Source organism: Neofelis nebulosa, chromosome 14 (genome assembly GCF_028018385.1).
Source record: "Neofelis nebulosa isolate mNeoNeb1 chromosome 14, mNeoNeb1.pri, whole genome shotgun sequence".
Taxonomy (NCBI): domain Eukaryota; kingdom Metazoa; phylum Chordata; class Mammalia; order Carnivora; family Felidae; genus Neofelis; species Neofelis nebulosa.
The window spans coordinates 59214484-59223189 of record NC_080795.1 but is presented as its reverse complement, the minus strand read 5'-3'; positions in this window follow the sequence as shown (position 1 = coordinate 59223189).

Genomic DNA, 8706 nt, shown 5'->3' with positions numbered 1-8706 from the left:
AACAAATCAGGAGACTATAGATGCTGGCAAGGATGTGGAGAAATGGGAACCCTCTTGCATTGTTGGTGGGAATGCAAACTGGTGCAGCCGCTCTGGAAAACAGTGTGGAGGTTCCTCAAAAAATTAAAAATAGACCTACCCTATGACCCAGCAATAGCACTGCTAGGAATTTACCCCAGGGATACAGGAGTACTGATGCATAGGGGCACTTGTACCCCAATGTTTATAGCAGCACTTTCAACAATAGCCAAATTATGGAAAGAGCCTAAATGTCCATCAACTGATGAATGGATGAAGAAATTGTGTTTATATACACAATGGAATACTATGTGGCAATGAGAAAGAATGAGATATGGCCTTTTGCAGCAACGTGGAGGGAACTGGAGAGTGTGATGCTAAGTGAAATGTCATACAGAGAAAGACAGATACCATATGTTTTCACTTTTATGTGAATCCTGAGAAACTTAACAGAAGACCAAGGGGGAGGGGAAGGAAAAAAAAAAAAAGGTTAGAGAAGGAGGGAGCCAAAGCATAAGAGACTCTTAAAAACTGAGAACAAACTGAGGGCTGATGGGGGGTGGGAGGGAGCAGAGGGTGGGTGATGGGTATTGAGGAGGGCACCTGTTGGGATGAGCACTGGGTGTTGTATGGAAACCAATTTGACAATAAATTTCATATTAAAAAAAAAAAAGAAAAGAAAACCACATTACACAATGTGATGTTTGGTTCTCTCTCCTCTGCAGCATCTTGTCTTTTGTTTGAATTCTAGGTCAAGATAGAATTGTTAAAGGGTCTATTTAACACTGAATCAGAAGGAATCAATAATAAAGATGCTGTATATTTTGAGGGCATTAAATAACCACAGCATATATTTCTTTCCGGCTTTTCCAAGAGGCAGAAATCACAATAAAATTGACAATTGCAATTTTCCAGCCAAGTTAAATTCCAAATCCATGATTTTTTCAAAATAGAAAAAAACTATATCTTAATTTTCTGAAGCAAGTTATTACAACTCAAATTGTGAGTGGGCAAAATATGCAACAAAAGTTGCTTTTGAACAGAAAGTATGAAATTGTCTTTTGAAAAGAGTAAAACAAATCAAACTTTTATAAATACTAAACCTTAGCCACTCGTTAGGAAAATGTTTTATAGCAAAGTAGTTTGTACCAATTTTCTGATAATAAAGAGACTTGTCCTAATATATCTGATTGAAAAAAAAAAGTCCTCCATTTCCTTTCAACTTTTGTTGAAGTTGAGTAATTGCCGTAATAGCAAATGGCATAAGTAATGATATGAAGGATTGACTCAAGAGTAAAATCAATTCCTGAGGAGAAGTGCTTTTCAGGCAACATAAAGATCCTTTCCTTGGCCTGTGCTTTCCTGGCTTTCACTTCAGAGTGCCATGAGCTTGTCCCTCATATTTTATTCCTTTACAACAACGTGTGTGTCCTGCAGAATGGGAGAGCCTCTCATGGGGGGACTCCTTCAGCCATCTGCTTTCCCACTATTAATTCTGATGTGTCTCCACGTAAGAAACAAATGCACTGGTCAAAAACTTTCCTTCTAACAAGCAGACTTAGAAATGAACATTTGAGAAAGTATTTCACAGAAGATATGTTTTTGCATGAAGAACATGCCATCCAGAGGTGAATGTTAGGGATGTTGTCGAATGTTCAAGATACAGTGTCAAGCCCATTTTCCAAGGTAACAATTCTTCAAAAAACGGGGAAAGAAAATGGTGTATTTAGCCTATAAAATGAAGGGCTAGAGAAAATTATGTTTACTGTTGTAACTAGCTCTTAGCAAATAGCTTAATTAAAGAAGCATGTGTGAAGATTCTTTTTAAGCAGATTTTCTAAATAGTTATCGAGTGTTGATTCTTTGAATGCGCTTTGAAGTCAGACAGAATGAAATTTGTGTTGCAGCCCAACCACCTCCTAGCTTTACGGCTTGATCAAATTAATAACCTTTTATTTTCCTGAAGTTACTTTTGAGCCCTTTCAAATAACAAAATTGAGGGGTTCTTAATAGAGAATTTTTGTTCAAAAACTCCTGTGTCTTGACTATCTGTCTTCTTGGTTTATTTTTAGATACCCCTATCAGAACATGATGTAAGCGGCGAGGAAGACATAGAAAGGAATTTTTCTTCTTGAGATGGGATGTAAGAAATTAATAGCAGGTGCTCTGGCATATGAACACACAGTCTCCAGAGGCCCAGTGTGAAGCAGCCTTTTTCCAAAAAGAGTAACTTACCCGTTATTGAATTCCTCCTAGGCAGTTAACAAATTTTCACTCCACAGGTTTGCTCTTGTTCGTGTGGTTGGTATTTTCTTATCTACTTTTAATTTATTTTCTTATGATAAAATTGAGAGAATTGAGCGTCCCTTGCTCAGTAGTAGCTCCTGGAGTGAAGTGAAAAGCTTTCTGCAGCCCTATCAAATGCTCTCCCACCACGACATTGTTTATTACTAGATAAAAGTTTGCTGGTTATCTCTCCCTAGCACACCGATGACCACTGTGTATCCTTATCCCATCCCATTCTTATTCTATGACCACACAAAGTGCATCCTTTTTTAGTGGAAACATTGAAGCATATATGAACATCCTCCAGTCCTTTTGCAAGTCGTCAGCTTCAGAACTCTATGTGTAACTTAAAAGCATATTTATCAGGTGTTATTTATAAACGCAGCTCTCATGAAACTTCATGAGGAATTATTACACAGGATACATGACATGTTGAAACACATTATTAGCATTCCTGTGGAGGTTTCTCAATGGAGAAATTCAATTATATTTCCTCCAATGCCTTAACTGCTGCTTTCAGTGGTGTTGCCAGAATCCTGGAGAAAAATAAACATAACATTTCAATTATTATTGTTAATGATTTCATACTGGTAAAGGTCATAATGCACTTTAATGCTACCAAGTGAAATGTTGTTAATCACCATGGCTTATTGATTCTCTTTAGAGATAAGTAGGAGCAAAATGTGACACAGTTTTCATTATTTAAGATCATACATACTTCAAGCGCAACAGCAATTCCAAATAGAAGTAATATATGAATTTGGGGAGGAGCTTAAATCTTGGCAATTTTATTTGTCTAATAAGCTCAGTTAACTCTTCAGTTCTTTGCTTTTAGGAACTCAGGCAACTTCATTAAAAAAAGAAGAAGAAGAAGAAGCAGTCGGGGGTGGCTGGGTGGCTCAGTAGGTTAAGTACCCAACTTTGGCTCAGGTCATGATCTCAGGGTTCATGAGTTTGAGCCCTCTTGGACTCTGTGCTGGCAGTGAGGAGCCTGAAGCCTGCTTCAGATTCTGTGTCTCCCTCTCTCTCTACTCCCCGCCCACTCCTCTCTCTCTCTCTTTCTCAAAAATAAATAAACATTTAAAAAATTAAAAAAACAAAACAGGGCGCCTGGATGGCTCCCTTGCTTGAGCAACCAACTCTTGATTTTGGCTCAGGTCATGGTCAGGGCAGTGTGATCAAGCCCCGCCTCTAGTCCCAGGTGGGGTTCTGAGCTGAGTGTGGAGCCAGCTTGGGATTCAATCTATCTCTCTCTCTTTCTCTCTCCATCTGCCCCTCTCCCTCCCTCATGTTCTTTCTCTCTCTCTAAAATTTAAAAAAAAAAAATGGGAGAGAGTTTGGTTTTATGGTTCTGTTTAATAGACTGGAATTTTTAAACCATTTCCATGTTTCTTCATTTTGCTGTATTTATTCATTATGAACAAAATATATATGAATGATAATGAAACTTTCAGGAATTGAGAAAATTAAATTGAAATATTGTTTTTAAAACATTATTTTGATAAAATATGGCTAGTGATTCATTCTAAATTAGATGTCCATATGGCAGTAAGGATATCAGTATGGAGAGCTTAATTTTAATAAGAGGTAATTAATAATGCTGTCAGGACAACTCTCTTTAGATGGTTGGTTTTACAACTTACCTCCATGATATTTTAATCTGTAAATTTTCTATGTTCCAAAATATGTTAAATAATGTGATTCCCTAAAAGCAAAAATGAACTACTGGGACCTTATGAAGATAAAAAGCTTCTGCACAGCAAAGGAAACAACCAACAAAACTAAAAGGCAACCAATGGAATGGGAAAAGATATTTGCAAATGACATATCGGACAAAGGGCTAGTATCCAAAATCTATCAAGAGTTCACCAAACTCCACACCTGCAAAACAAATAACCCAGTGAAGAAATGGGCAGAAAACATGAATAGACACTTCTCTAAAGAAGACATCCGGATGGCCAACAGGCACATGAAAAGATGCTCAACATCGCTCCTCATCAGGGAAATACAAATCAACACCACACTCAGATATCACCTCACGCCAGTCAGAGTGGCCAAAATGAACAAATCAGGAGACTATAGATGCTGGCGAGGATGTGGAGAAACGGGAACCCTCTTGCACTGTTGGTGGGAATGCAAATTGGTGCAGCCACTCTGGAAAACAGTGTGGAGGTTCCTCAGAAAATTAAAAATAGACCTACCCTATGACCCAGCAATAGCACTGCTAGGAATTTACCCAAGGGATACAGGAGTACTGATGCATAGGGGCACTTGTACCCCAATGTTTATAGCAGCACTTTCAACAATAGCCAAATTATGGAAAGAGCCTAAATATCCATCAACTGATGAATGGATAAAGAAATTGTGGTTTATATACACAATGGAGTACTACGTGGCAATGAGAAAGAATGAAATATGGCCTTTTGTAGCAACGTGGAGGGAACTGGAGAGTGTGATGCTAAGTGAAATAAGCCATACAGAGAAAGACAGATACCATATGGTTTCACTCTTATGTGGATCCTGAGAAACGTAACAGAAACCCATGGGGGAGGGGAAGAAAAAAAAAAAAAAGAGAGAGAGAGGTTAGAGTGGAAGAGAGCCAAAGCATAAGAGACTCTTAAAAACTGAGAACAAACTGAGGGTTGATGGGGGGTGGGAGGGAGGGGAGGGTGGGTATCGAGGAGGGCACCTTTTGGGATGAGCACTGGGTGTTGTATGGAAACCAATTTGACAATAAACTTCATATATTGAAAAAAAAATAATGTTATTCCCCTACTATTCTTTTATTTTAATAAGAAGTTGTTTTTAAAGCAGTTCTTGTCTGTAAACTTTTTTTAGTCTATGATTTAATACAAAAATTAAAATTAAATATTTAGAAACTATTATAGAAATTACACAGAGTAATTTTATGTCTACTGAATCTAAAAAAATCTAGACTTGTATTTTGTATGTCTTTGTCATTATTGTTTTCGTAGCAGTTCATTTTGTTAAATTTTATTAAAGTATTGCTGCATGATAGATTGATGAGAGTGGACATAAACTAGGCCCACAAACAGTTTAAGAAATTCTGTTCCAGAAGATCTTTGAAAGTTGAGCCAACATACGCTGAATTTCATTATCTTTTTCTCTGCTTGCTCTTATGTTACAAGAAAACTTGCCGAGTTGCTCAGAAAGGTAACAGAATCCTGGCCCGCATTCTCTGGCTTCAAGCAGGTTACAACCAGAATGAGATAAAAAAGCCCAGGTCCTGTAGCAGGACAATAAGCCTTTTCCAGATTTCAAGCCCTTGGATCACCCTCAGGCAACAACAAAAAGTGAATTCCTGTAACGCTCATAGCTGCTTGTAGATGTCCCTGCTCAGACTGCAGAGTTCACGTTCAAAGTGAAATGCAAAAATGATACATGCAGTATGATGCCAAGGCAGCTGCAGAGGCAAAGAGAGACTCTCAAAACTCAGGCTTTGCTTCCCCCCCCCCCCCCCCCCTTGATTGTTGATGCTGATACAATGTTCCTTGTATCCCTCTGCCTTTACCACATAGACTTTCCTTCAGGCAACTGATCTGGGGAAAACCGTAAGGAAAGTACTTTATCAGTTGGCTTTGGTGGAGGAGAGTCATTCTTCTAATTTACTGAAGAAAACTTCTAAGAATCAGCAATAACTCGGAATGCATCTTTGGGGACTGAGTTACCCTAGCCACCCTAAGAAGACTGAGTAATATTAGTGGTCAGCAAATAAACAAAGAAATGTCAAGAGCGAGGGGGCAGATGTGTAGGAGGAGTGGTGGCCAAACAGGCCCAACCTGGAAAACCCTCACAGAATAAAATTGTGACAAAGCCTCCTACTTAGTTTCTGTTTCCAGTCACATTTCTCCTTCAGTCTATTAGCAAAACACTTCAACTCCTTTCACATTTAAAATGTAACCTGATTATATGCATGAGTCCTTGTTTTCAATGACTATAGCTTTTAGAATGAAAGCCTCCTTGACTGAGGCACAAATTTACCAGGTTCCTGCCAATCCCTCTCCCCCACCGCCCTCCCCCACCTATCCTCACCTTTCCTTCCATTTCTCACTATTGGCACATATTTGCATTGAGCTTTCAGCTCCATGTTAACCAGGCCTTCTTAATGGCTGGGTCTTAGTAGCTTACCAATATTTACCTTTCTTTCATGGGCATGTCTGTGTGGGTAGGCTGTGGTCTTGCTTCATGTACACCACATTCTGGGATCTAGGCTTAAGGAATGGCTGTTCTCTAGGACATTGTGGGTCCCGTGGCAGAAAAATAAAAAAAATAGGTGTGATCGCAGTGGCTTATAAAACTTCTGCTTGTCACTTTCATCTACATTTTATTGCAAAAACAAATCACATAGCCAAGGTTATTGGGTGAGGGAAGGGTCTCAGGAAAGGTCCAGCTGAGGAGTCAAAGGCTATTTGTAAACAATATTATAGTCTGTCATATCATCCTTCAAGATTTAATGTTCTACCATAACACTGTCTGCTTGTCACTATCATACCGTACGACTCTGTAGTCAAAGCATCTGTGTCTGTTTCTTTACTATTTAGCTTGGAGATAATTGCAAATCTGTACTATGTGTTTCAAAAACTGGCATGTATTTGGCACTCAAAATATTTGTGCATGGAAAGAGAGAAGGAAGGAAGGAAGGAAGGAAAGAAGGAGGGAAGGAAGGAAGGAAGGAAGGAAGGAAGGAAGGAAGGAAGGAAGGAAAACAGGTTTGGAGTAGCAATAGTTGTAATATACTTGTAGCACTGAATCCATTTAACGGAAAAGAACAACTTGCACAAGTCAATAGTTCATTAATTATTTGGGGTATCAGAACATATAATGTCTGAAAATATATATTTGATTTAAATGGTAGAATTATGATGTTTTCACTATGTAATTTATAAGAGGCTCAACTCCCTTCGAGGACTAATAGATTCTTTTATCTGTTATTTTTCCTTTTTTTTTTTTTCTTTTTCTCCTATCTTGCTCTCTTTATAAGAAGATTATGCTTGTGAGGGCCTCCATATTTGAATCATTTCCAGCTTCCTCAGTTTGTCAGCAATCTCCTGTCCTATGACGCCTCCCTTTAACTTGGACCTGATGGTTTTCAGTTTCATGGTCATTGATCCCTTATTATATTACTCAAAACAGTCTTTCCACTATTTCACTACATGGAACTTTCTATCTCTAATATGACAATTAGCAGAGCATTCTGCATCCTACTGTCTGAAATTCTGTGGCCATTTCAATGAATTTCTTCATTTTTTTTCTCCTCTTTTCTGAACTTGAAATTACTTATTATGTCCAGGCTTTCTCTTTCTTCTGTTTCAAAGACACATCTTTTTGCTTTGAAAGCTTCCTTCTCCACCAGGTCAAATGAAGAAACAATGCTTCCTGTGCAATTTCCTGTCCCCCATCATTCTATTTTCTATTTTTAATGTTATTCTTTTTGTTCTTTGATCTAAACACCCACCCCCCCACACACACACTTCTCTATTTAAATAACAAATGAACCAAGCTCTCTCAAATTGTTCATCCCTCAAAACTAAACCTTTTTTTATCTAATATGTTGTGAAAGCAAAATATATGTGACCCTCCTCCAACTGAAATATCCACTTCTTTATTTGGTTCTTCTCTCAACAACTAGGTAATTTTTTTTTTCTGTTTCTTAAGCATACTAACCAAATCCTCAAACTTACTAATAATTAAGTGGCTTTACTTCAACCTTTAACTTCCTTAAATTCTAGAGCATGACACTAAATTTCTTCTTATCCTCTATATGTAAAATTTCATACAATGTAAATCATTGAAATTATTATTTTTTTAAGATTTTTGGAGAACCCTTAAAAAATATAAGGATTGGAAAAATGTCTTGGTGTCTCATTTATATTTCAGTAGTGATCCTATGTTGACAGCTTTTCTTCTCCAACAAGAATATCTAATATTAATACTAATATCTCAGTGTATGCTTATAATTTTAGTCCTGTACTTCTATGAGAGTTCATATAATGGTGAAATTCAATAGAGCTTACAATGTAAATATCATTCTGGTATTTCAGGAGTAACTTATTGAACATAATGGTATGCTTTATTTTATGTATCATGTATCAAGCAAAATTAAACATAAGCAGGAAATATATGAACAAATAAATAAATAAGCATTTTTGAGTAGTGCTCATTTAAAATTTCATTCTTCCATTTGAATTGAGATTGAGCATTAATATAGTTCTCAATAACTTACATCATTTTGAGCCTTTAGTTTTCCTGGGTATCTTTGAAATATTCCTCTTTTTTCTCTGTTCATACTACATACCTATAAAGCATGCTACATATATAGAAAAAGGATGAGATAGAGTGGTAAATAGAGATGATTGATAGATGCATAGAATTGGAAAGATG